General features: G+C 47.2%; 1 non-coding gene across 1 annotated transcript; it reads right to left on the bottom strand.

The window, feature by feature from the left end:
* Window positions 1-8,319: 8,319 nt before the first annotated feature.
* TRNAE-UUC (transfer RNA glutamic acid (anticodon UUC)) lies at window positions 8,320-8,391 on the bottom strand. The gene has a single exon. It is a non-coding gene; the product is annotated as a tRNA-Glu (tRNA).
* Between the last annotated feature and the right edge of the window lie 3,647 nt (window positions 8,392-12,038).

Genomic DNA, 12,038 nt, shown 5'->3' on the forward strand with positions numbered 1-12,038 from the left:
AGAAAACGGAGATGTCATCTTTCACCCTCAAACAAACCGTGTTTTCATTCCTACATGACAAAACACAACGAACGCACCCACGTTTACACGGACGGTTCTGTCTCATCTAAAAGTTCAACTGGAGCTGTGGTACTTCCCGCTCAATCTGTCACCATCAAATTCAAGACGTGTCACGTCACATCATCGACGGCTGCAGAACTCGCAGCTATCCGTGCTGCTCTGGATATTATTAGTACCAAATCACCACATTCATGGTCCATCTTTTGTGATTCAAAGGCAGCTCTCCAGTGTCTGCTGTCCCCTTTCAACCACGGACCTAATGTGCAATTAGTCGCAGACGTCCGACTACTCCACCATTACGCAATTGACTAGGCACACAACCTCATCTACCAGTGGATACCGGGTTACTGCGAAATTTGGGGAAATCACAGTGCGGATGACGCTGCCCGGTCGGCCCACGATGGTGCCCAGAATACCTCTGTCAATAACAGATCCAGCCACATGTCTTTGCTCCCTCGCACGCGAGCGTACGCTAACTCTGTGGAACACCGGTGAATTCACGAACGCACGTCTTCACAGATTGGATCGAAGTTTGCAACTCCGTCTTCCGCCAGGGTTGCCACGAGCGGAAGCAACACTTCTGTGCCGCCTATCGAAATGCGGCCGTCGCGGCTGGGGTTTTATCCAGCGCCCTAAGGCTTAGCAGCGCAAAGCCATATCCATAGCCCCTACGCCACCATGGCGGGTTAAAATTAAAATTGTGGGGTTTTACGTGCCAAAACCACTTTCTGATTATGAGGCAAGCTGTAGTGGGGGACTCCGGAAATTTCGACCACCTGGGGTTCTTTAACGTGCACTTAAATCTGAGTACACGGGTGTTTTCGCATTTCGCCCCCATCGAAATGCGGCCGCCGTGGCCGGGATTCGATCCCGCGACCTCGTGCTTAGCAGCCCAACACCATAGCCACTTAGCAACCATGGCGGGTACCATGGTGGGTTGTGCACGAGTGTTAAGTATGTAAGGAAACACCTATTTCGTATACAGATTCGTCGGTTAGAGTGCAACTTGTTGATAAAAGCAAAATACCCCCATTTTTGAATACTTCTCGTAATACTTTTTCTCATTTCGGCAAAACAGCAGTCGGCGAAATAATTTCACAAATAGGCATTTTCTTTCATATTGGTCCACGCTGTACGTTGCTTAAAGCATTTTTCAAACAGTGTAGCAATATATTTGCTTAGGTTGGTTGATTGGTTAGGTTATAGGCTTGAAAAAAAGAGCATTTGCAATGGATTGAGCAGACGACACAGAGGGAGCAGATGTCGAAGATGAGTGAACAGACGAGCGACACAAGAATTTGTCGTACTATTTTAAGTGTGGACATCGTGACGTCATGGCACTCGCTCTATTTCCCTAGCTCGTCTGAAATGATGCTGCTACTTTAAAAGCTTCCATGCTTCCATGCTTTCTGTCTAGTTAATACATAAAGAAAATATCACACAAACTTTAGAACTTAATAAAGGTATAATCGGACATCCACCCGTTCGTAGCAATTGCTACAAAGGAAACCCATACGGGTTCATTCAAAGAAAAGCCTCAGAGTTGAAGAAAAATTCGTCCTGGTCCGGGACTCGAACCCGGGTCTCGAACCCATTTCCCTTTATTAATTGCTTCTCTCCGCCTTGCGGGTTTCCGCAGAACTATTACGTCAAACTCGTGCCTTTTTCTCGAGTTCTTGATAGATTCGACTTCGCCCTGCCATCTGCTAGCCGCCTGGTTTGCTCAGATGGCAGAATGGCTGCCCCGGAAAGGCGGAGTCTCGGACCAGGGCGAATTTTTCTTCAGCTGCGAGGCTTTTCTTTCGAGGAACCCGTATGGGTTTCCTCTGTAGCACTTAGCTGCGTTGTGGCGGACGTCTCATTTCCCCTTATTACGTACACATTTATATCAAATTTATCCAATGTAAAATTTCGTTTAAATTGCCCTTTAACAGATTTACTGTATGAAAGAGAAAGCGTTTGATAAACAAAGTGCTAGTTTTGTGGCGCGCCATACGAATAGATGGACGTATGCGGACATGTCGCGAGCTGACGTATTTCATGTCACTACAAAGAACGCAGCGTCCTCCAGCTCTCCGGGAAAGTTCACGTGACGGAGCAAAAGAAGTACTAGCCATCCAGGGAGCGTTCACCTTTGCACGAATCGTTGCACTTTTGCTCGGAGCTGAAACCCTGGCCCATGAGGCACGAACCATTGTCCACGGGGAAGCAATAACCTCCGGAGTTGTAGTACGGGGAGATGTTGGTGTCTTCGCCCGGAATACAGCTGCGGATTCGCACGGGCGCCGAGCAAGCGGGGTTGCGTTGCGGACCACCTGCGGAGAGGGCCAAGATTTTAAAGCTTCACTGGCCGTGAACTTGCGATTTCGCCGTGGCGGTGCTCCGAGGAGGCACATGACGTCACAACGCGCGCCTCGCCGCGAATATTTCTCTCTCTCTCTCTCTCTCCCTAGTCACTACTGCGCATGCGCCACTAGTAGCACCGAGCCACAGGTGTTCCGACGCTGCGCAGCGCCGCGCCTTTCCGCAGCCGCCGTTTGGCATGGCGTCACACCGCGTTCCTCGTCGTTGCGCTCGCCTCCACTCGCTTCGCCAGTTGCGTCGCATGCCTGATAACATGTCGGAGGATTGAAAAGGAGAGCTCGCGTGCGCCGCAACCACAGTTGAGGCGGCAGTATTGGCGGCGACAATTCTGATAAGCAGGAGGAGGCCTGGAATCGACATCGGAAAGAGATGAAGAGGAAACGGATCGCCCAGGAAACGGACGAATAGCGCGCCGAACGACTGGCTAAACGCCGCAACATAGCTAGACAACCAGGCATGATCTGGACTTGCAATCAAGATTAACCAAGACTAACCATGCATGCTATATGCCTTAGCTTTCGCTACGTATATCCTGGCATAGCCACTGCCATTTTTTTTTTGCGCGCACCGAAACACTGACGTAATGAGAACGGAAGTGGGCGTTGCCCAAACCTTGTCAAGCTGCAAAGAAGCAGCTTTTAGTTCTTTTCCCAGCGTTCATTTTTTGTAAACTAATGATTGCAAAATAAAGATTGATTGATTGATTGATTGATTGGTTGATTGATTGATTTCGAACATAGCGGAAATCTGAGGCTCGTGCCACTTTCGAGAACAGCGGCAACGACAAAAATAAATGAAGTCCGAAAAATAGCGACAATGACCACCTTCGAGCTCCTGCAATCACTTCCGGCTCTTGCTGCCTACCAAACCATGACCTCGGAGATCGGCACCCGTTACTCCGCGCAAGCCGTGGTTGGGAGTGGGAGTGGGGGTACGCTAATCGAAACTCCAACGACAGCTCCTTCGGAAGCGAATCTCAGAGGCCGCTCTTTTGACCTCGTCAAAGAGCCGGAAGGGATTGCAGGAGCCGAAAGCGCGTCATGGGTCGCGATGTTTTTGACGTCATCTGTAGCGGCGCCAAGTTACATAATACCTAATTCATCCGGGAGTCTCCTCATGCGAATCGCTGGCGGAATACAATCTCTTCTGTAACACGAAAATTCCTCCATTTTCCTGATATCTGAGGAACCCATTTGCTGTATTCTTCTTGCCCATGCTTCGAGTCGTCGATTTGTTCAGCCTCGCGCTATGCTCTGCTAGCTTAGCTCTCTCTGTAAGCGCACATGACAGAGCGATCGCCACAGAATATTCTCGCTTCTTAGTTCGATCTCCATTTTAAGTTTTTTCCTTTTCTTTCTGAGAAACCCGTAAGGGCATTTTTTTTTTTGCAAGGTCTTCATACTCATGAGCGGATGAAAATTTCATAACTTCATTCAATCGCATTCGTAATACCAATTCCGAACTTCGCCTCACTTCTCCTAGTTTTCTATGCATTTGCTCAACGGGAGCTTGAGAATTTTCTAAGTTCAGAGACCAGCGATGAAATGCGATTTTCCTTCTAGCTATACAAGAGGTCAAACGCACCCCCCCCCCTATTATATAAAGTTTAATACCATTGCAAACCAGACAAAATTTTCTAAGGAATGGCTGCACTAGCTCGACCTTCGACAGCGGCGCCCGATAATAAGCTAAGTGTCAAGTCTATGGAATTGATGCCAGTTAAGGCAGTTCATCGCGCGACGCAGTGCCGATCATCGGGCGATGCAAAATTTATACGTTTCAACAATGCCTTGTCCCCCCCCCCTAAAATAAGAAAGAGAACGCCTTAGTACAATTAATGTTCAATGTTAACTGGAGTCATCACGAAATAACAAGAATATGCTATATTTGTTTAAAATGTAACCTCCTCAGTTGCAGGTTATGCAGCTACACAAAAAACTCTTCTCTGACGGTGTGCCTTACAAAAGCTTGAATTCAGTTTTTCGATAAGTTTTGGTAGCCATAGATAAGTGGGTTAAGCGGGTTTGCAAGGGCCCAACTGCGGCATATTTATTGTTTACCAGGCTACTAGTTACGCCAACGTTCACGATCGGGCAAGTTAGCTCCCGATTCACAGTTAAGTTGCCGGAATATCATCCACTTCGTCTCTTTTCATAGAGCAGTGGAATCATTTGCCCTCAGATAAAGAAAACCCCTAATATAACCGAAATATGCTCACCCACAGCGGCGACACAGGTGTAGGGGATGCTTGGTCGCTGTTTGCTGTAAAGGAAGGCGACGGACTTCTAGCGCTATAGCGGTACTAGACGAGAGACCTCACTGAGGACGCGTCCGAGGTATGGTATGGTATGGTATTCCTTATGCGATGGCGCACACCCACTGTGGGGGATTGGCCAAGGTTTGGATGAAATTAGGCTATCTTTATTAAAAACCGGAAATGGTAAAGCTAACTGTAGGAAATGAACAAAAATAAAATGTTTAAGAATTCAAGACAATCTCTTTGTAGCAATTATAAAATCCTCCATGGTTGAGCAAATATCCCTGTGGCACTGTCCAAGAGAGAGGGCTCCTAGAGAAAGGATATTTATAATTGAAAAGCTCAAACCAAGCTGCGTAAAAGGCTCGGTCCTAATTCTTCTTCTTCTTCTCCTCGTGAAAAATCTCACGCTCATGCCTCCTGGCGATTTCCTTTCTTGCATTTCTCTCATCAACTATACGTTTCTCTAATTCAGAGGAACGACAATCAAGCCTGCCCATGCGGGTGGGAAACTAGGTATTCACGTTTGGTTCCCGGCATTTTTGTTTATTCCTTTCACTGTCGATCTCTCAAAATCATTCTCAATCAAACGCCACTGTTTCCAACAGTCAGTGATGCAGAACAAACAAAAGCATAGGGTAAGTACTTGAAAAGCAATGGCTATAGCGCTGACAAGTACCGCCTAAAAATGTCGGACAAAACATAACGCCTGCTCCGCGCCATGCACCTTGGCATTCTTTTCGAGTGCCAAGGTGCCTGCACCGCAGAAGTCGAGCTGCACAATTTTCGGAACTTCTCGGGAACCGGTGCTAACTGGTTCACAGAGGTGCAGGCGAATCGAACGGACCTATATACATAGTCCTTCGGGCGCACGGTTAGAATAAACATTCACAGATGCGTGTAGAACAATCTACTACGACCAAAAACACATCATTAATTTATTGTGAGGTACCTTCGCCTCATTCCTTGTTTTTGTTCCCTAGTGAAATGGCGCAACCCACTGGGTGGCATCAGCCATGAATCGGGCGGTGAAGAAACTGCTATCAATTTTTCAATAAGTTAGGGTGAAATGAAATAAATATCTTGCAAATCGGATTTAGAATGTCGACTGCTACACATACGAATAATCGATTATCTAAGTATCAGATAAAAAAAGAATTTTGTGAGCATAATAAGTATTCAGAAGAATTCTAGCATGCAATCCTTTATGTCTCACGTAGAAAGATGCACAGGGCTTCACAAACGTTCCTGTGGCTGTAACCTAGTACGGTAGCCTCAAAGGAGATAATTCCAGAAAAAGTCAAATTCAAGCCAAGCTTTTGGAAGGGTTTTTCTAAAAATACTTTGCGTTGAATAATGGAACGGTGGCATGTCAAAAAGAAGGGTTGCAGAGATTCACTTTCATTGCATAAAGGCCACAAAGGCGATATAGCCAGACCAGACCTGTGGAGGTAAAAGGTTCAGTGGGGAGACTCGGCACCGTAGTGTCGTAATGGTTACTTCAGTCTCTTTGGTAGAGCACTATTTGTTCCAAGGAAAATTGAGACCCAGTCGCACAGTGGAAATACCCATTTGATTTGCCTTCCTCTCTGCTTCCTGCCTTTCACATCTTACTGATAGCTTCGCTTGAGTTGTTTCACCTTGATGGGTATTTATAGATAAATTGAGGGGCGAGGCGTCAGCCTATCGAGCAGCTAGATGCGCTACTGCTCATAGGGTGCAGTATTATTTCTTGCAGTCATGTCAGCGGCGTAACATTTCCGACTAGGAATCTGTAGTTCCGCAGTTCGAATTTAAGCTGCACGGATATTGTTTTTCTTCGCCCATTTTTTATAGATCTCTCGGAAAGAACTTCGAGATTACTTCCGCGGACATCCGAAAGATTATGGTAGCGATAGAATAAAAGATATCGCTAGCGAAAATGAAATGCAATGTGCATTTTGGCAACACACACACGTGGAAACGCGTGCAATTCCGAAAGAAAGTCGCCCTTTCAAATGAGCGTATTAGTTCGCCAAAACTGGCACCCACTTCTATGACTTTAAGGGTGGGAGTTATAGACGCGAGAAAACACCCTTAAGGATGCAATTTCCCGTAGTGTTAAAGTACCAAAGCGCCAACTTTCACTTGCGAGGCAAAATTATTTCTGAGTAGTGGCATATCCGCACTGTAGAAAGCCACCTGATCAACAGCTAAGAATGGTCGCGTAATGCAATCATACGCATACGATCAAGTGTATCCTGCAATATCACAAAAGTGAGATTCTTTATTTCGTACACTGGTGAGTGGTATTTTCGCGACGACGCTCATGTTTCGTGGTATATCGAAATGATTAATTATCGAATGATCAACACATCGAGACAAGAAATTGCTAAAGGGATACGTTCAGGTCTCGCAGGACCCACTACATCTGTGTAAAACGACGCAAGATCCTTTTCGCGATGAGTTTGAAACACAACGCGGAAATAAAATTTTAATGATTTCGGCGAACGAAAGGACACACGATATTCACACCGCGCGCTAGACACACGTGTAGCCGCTGATCTTATTAGACACCGCTAACAATACAGTGGAAGGCCAGATGCTTCTCTACATCGTCAAGGGAAAACAAATGCGAACCTGCATTTACGTCTGCGCTAAAAGCAGGGACAAACAGTGTCTAAAAGATATGCATGCCGACGCGCACATGTGTAAACAAGCAGCGAGCTGCAGCTGCTGACGCGACGGCACAAGCATGAACTTGTGTCGCCCTCTGCCGTCAGCTGCAGAAAGCAGCGTTTCAGGGAGGGCTGCCGCTTGTTGCCAACATAGAGTTGTTGCCAACTTCTGGAGCAGGCGACTGCCCTCCCTGAAACGCTGCTTTCTGCAGCTGACGTAGATAGGGTGACGTATGTAGGTAGGATGGGGTAGCCACCCTAACGTAGGCCCTCGTCGGGGCGCGCGAGCGCCCAACTGTGGCCCAACTGCAGGCATAAATAAAGTTGGCTCCAATCCAATCCAATTGCAGCTGACGGCAGGCGGCGAAACTATAGTGCCTAGAATATAGCGAAACAAGTTTGTGCTTGCGCTGTCGCCGCAGTAGCTCCCATCCCCATTAGTTCAGACAAATTTGCACCTTTATCTTAAAAGCCAGGCTATTAACTGCGCCAAGTGTTACACTAAAGGAAGTCGACGCCAAAATGCGATCGTTCGACAAAATTTGAGCAACAACAGTACAGCGGTGAGCTTGAAATCTTTTATCAAATACGCGCAGCGTTATATTCAGGACAAGTATACGAGTGGTCGCATGCAGTGACGATTAAGGCCCGCTTGAAAGATGGAAAATATAAAGATAAATAAAACGTCGACACACACACACACACACACACACACACACACACACACACACACACACACACACACACACACACACACACACACACACACACACACACACACAGAGAGAGAGAGAGAGAGAGAGAGAGAGAGAGACGCTTGTTCCCTTTCAGGTTGGTGACTACACTTACGCGTGCGTAGCATCAAGAGACTTGCAAAAATACGTCCGCATGTCTGGTAATTCGCAATTAAGATACCGAAGTCAATAAATGTAATACTACTATGTTAAAAAAAAAAAAAAAAGAAACGTAGCAGAAAAAACTTTCCGACGCCGGGAATCGAACCCGGGCCTTCTGGGTGAAAGCCAGATATCCTAGCCACTAGACCACGCCGGATTGAAATTAGAGTCTTCTTAGGAGCTATTTAAGCGCATAGCATCATTTGTTTTGCAGGAGATTGCTGTTATTTAGCACATTTTAATTCGCTTGAAACGCGCACACTCGATCTGTGAGCCCTCGCGCATCCTCGAATAAGCGCACAATGCTTGCTTCTGGCGGCATTTGCCGCATGCGTGCTGTAACCACAATACGCAGCATCACTGCGACTCGGATGTGAAACGAGGTTAATGAATCCTATCACCACTGCTCAGGTGTTTTGACAGTGGTCAAAGCGCTGTCAAGTGTGCGGTATCGCTCGAATAGGTACACTGCTGTAGCGGTCGGCGTTCTGCTCTTTCAACAAGCGCGAAGGCGCCAGTTTCAAAGTAGTTCTTACGGAAGAACGAAATACAAACAGCTTTACGATCGAGTATCGCGTGACATTGCACGCTTAAAACGATATATGTTGTATAATTCCGTCTCCGTCATCCTGTTTTGCTTATCGAAAGGAGTTACCGCACTCCGAACTCCAAAGCCACAAACTAAAGTACGCTCGGACGCCTGAATGTTGAGGCGATTTTCTTGTGCCAAATCTCTTGCTGCTGCTTCCCTTGTATCTTCGTTGAGAAAAAATTGCAGTCTGCACTTAAAGATGGGATGGTGACACAAGAAAAATTCCGTCAAATAAGGCCATTTCTTTATTTTACTTTTGCACGAACGAGATCATTTCTTTACAGTCGGCAGTGTCCAGAAATCCGGTGCTCAATACGGTGGGCCAGAAAATCCATCGTGTGTCTTTACAGCTTTTGCGGAGCGGTTCATTAAATGTTATACCTGTAAGGTTGCCTATGAAGAGTGAAGATGAAGAATGTTGATGACAGGTGTACGCGCAGGGAAGTACGATACATCACACCAGGCAACTACAGTGCGAGCTAGATTCGCGACAGTCCTTTGCCATCCAGGTGCACCGCACTGTATAGGCAGGCCGCATTGAATGCTTGCACTTGTTAAGCGCAGTATGCCATCATAAGGAAAGCCTACAAAACAGGTCTTCATCTGCCGGCCAACACTTCGACAGAGAAGCTGTTAGCCCTCGGACTCCATAACACGTTTGAGGAGCTCAAAGAAGCAGAATTAGGGTCGCAGATACTCAGACTCCAGCCGACTAACACGGGCAGGAAGCTTCTAAAAAGGCTGGGACATCAAGAAATAGAAAGGGAAGAACAGAGAACGGCAAACCTACCAGATGAGTACCGCAGCACCATCAGGGTATCCTTGCCAAGAAACATGGACCCAAACCTACACGCAGCCAGGCGGAATGCTAGGGCAAGATATGTAGAGAAATATCTAGCAACCAAGGCGAACACAACATACACGGACGCCGCGGTGTATCCTTGGAAACGAGGAACAACAGAGCAAAAAGTCGGCGCGACAATAATTGGCTCGAACTGTAAGGAGATCACTTGCGCGTCGACACAGGACTGTACGGTAACTGAGGGAGAAGAAATGGCTGTTCCACTAGCGGCCGCGGTGGGTTACCGCGCAAACAAATGTCTTACAATATTAACGGATTCTAAGGAAGCATACCGCAAGTACATCAATGGCAGAATTGGCCAAAAGGCGCTCCAAATCTTCCACCGCGCGGGCCAACACGAAAGACGAGTTAGACACAACATTTTCTGGATACCGGGACACACTGAAATTGAGGGCAACCAGAGGGCCGACAGGACCGCTCGCGAGCATACTAACCGAGCGGACCTAAATGGAGACCCCGAGGACTTCATGACGGTGATCCCCGACGTACTCCGAAATACTACATTATCATAGAGGAACGGAGGTCAAATACTCCCCGCCCCATAACATGCTTAATCAATAAGAGGCAGTTTGCTGGCGGAAGGTGCAAACAGGAACCTTCCCAAATCTACACATACTAAGCAAAATGTTCCCAAACCAATACAGGGACATGTGCCCATGGTGTGGCGCAAAACCCACCCTTTATCATATCACGTGGCAATGCAGCAAAAACAAAACATTCCGCAATATCGAAAATCCGAGTGCGGAGCAGTGGTAGAGTGTGCTCTCCAGCGGCAACCCATGCTTCCAACGGGGGCTGGTACACCATGCCCGACGAGCAGCCACGCTCAGTGGTGCCCTGGAATAGGGGCGCCAACCCTCCAAGACGGGAGTCACCATCGACAAGAAGAAGATGGAAGCACTCGGTCTGACCGCTGAATGACTGTAAATTAGAGCCATAAAGTATATCCTATCCTATCTATCCGGCTGCTGGAGACTGCCCGGGTGTTGGCCATCCTTGAATATTGCTCCCCTATCTGGCTACCCCAATCCGTGACGTTTCAGGCTCGCCTTGCTAGGGCACAGTGTTGGGTCGCCTATATATTCTATAGCCGCGCAGCACGCCAATGAAGCAGCGCCTCTCCTACACGCAAGTCTCGACTAATGCACTACGTCGATTTGCTTCCTGGCAACCGCTTGCATCCTGACTTCAGGCTGCCACAGTTCCGCCTCCTGTGCAGACTTCTTGCTCTTGGCCACCAAACATTAGCGGGCGCGCCGCGTCTAAACCTTCGCACAAATCGCCTTGGGCCCCATCTCCCTCGAAGGGAGAGACACAGTTCCTCTTGGATGTCGCTTGCTGTTGTAGCGATGGCTTCCACCGACTATTACCAGGACATTCCTTCCCGAACTCGAAGGCTTAGGGCCTATAATGAAGGCCGCACAGAGGTTGCTGTTACTCTGAACAATCTACCTCGCTCCCCCTCTACAAGTTTAGTGCCCCCCCCCCCCCCGGGTCCCAGGCTGGGCAGGCAAACCACTCCGGTATGGGCAGTTATGCCTTCTGAGACCCTACATGTATGCCTGAACAGACCCTCTGTGAGTAAGAGTAAAGTATTATTATCAAATACAATTAAGGATTCTACTTATCCCAGAGTGGCACACGCATTCTGAAGGATTGGCCAAGAATGGTCCCGTATCCTCGTATGGTAGGCCAAATAAATTTAAGTAAATCAAAGAAGCCATTGAATATCATATGCTATAACATAAAGGAGTCTACCCAACTGGTTCCAATTGGACATCATCGGAGGCCCAAGTTCCAAGTGGGCTTCATGAGAAGTCCGTCCGGTTGGTTCCACTTGGACATCACTGGAGCTTGGTATGCCAATTGGTCCCAACTGGACCCAACTGGATGTCACCATAGATTAGTAATCTCGTGAAACAACAAAATAATTTATTATAGAAGTAGTCCAATTATAATGTTCATTTTCCAGTAAAATATCTTTTATTTTGGTGTGATCAATGGAGAGAAGCATTTAGCGTTCTGTCAAGTTAAAAATCGCTCTTGAATTTTGCAAATTTCTCGTGAACCACTGGTACCACTTGGTCAGCCAAATACTGCTTACACATTTAACACCTGACATGTATCTGTCATAGCCATGCGGTAAATGTAGGATATGTCGATGAAGATAATTGCCGTAGTGTGTTCATGCATGAGTATGCTTCTCGAAAGGAGTGTCATACCAAGGTTAGGGCCCATGTAAGCTTTTCATTTTATTTTCCTTTGTTTTTCTTGGTCTCTGACTTGGAGTCCCAACGACTCCAAGTCAGAGACCAATTGGGTCAAATTGGGTTCAAAGAAACAGTTGGTC

Source organism: Dermacentor variabilis, chromosome 7, assembly GCF_050947875.1.
Source record: "Dermacentor variabilis isolate Ectoservices chromosome 7, ASM5094787v1, whole genome shotgun sequence".
Classification (NCBI taxonomy): domain Eukaryota; kingdom Metazoa; phylum Arthropoda; class Arachnida; order Ixodida; family Ixodidae; genus Dermacentor; species Dermacentor variabilis.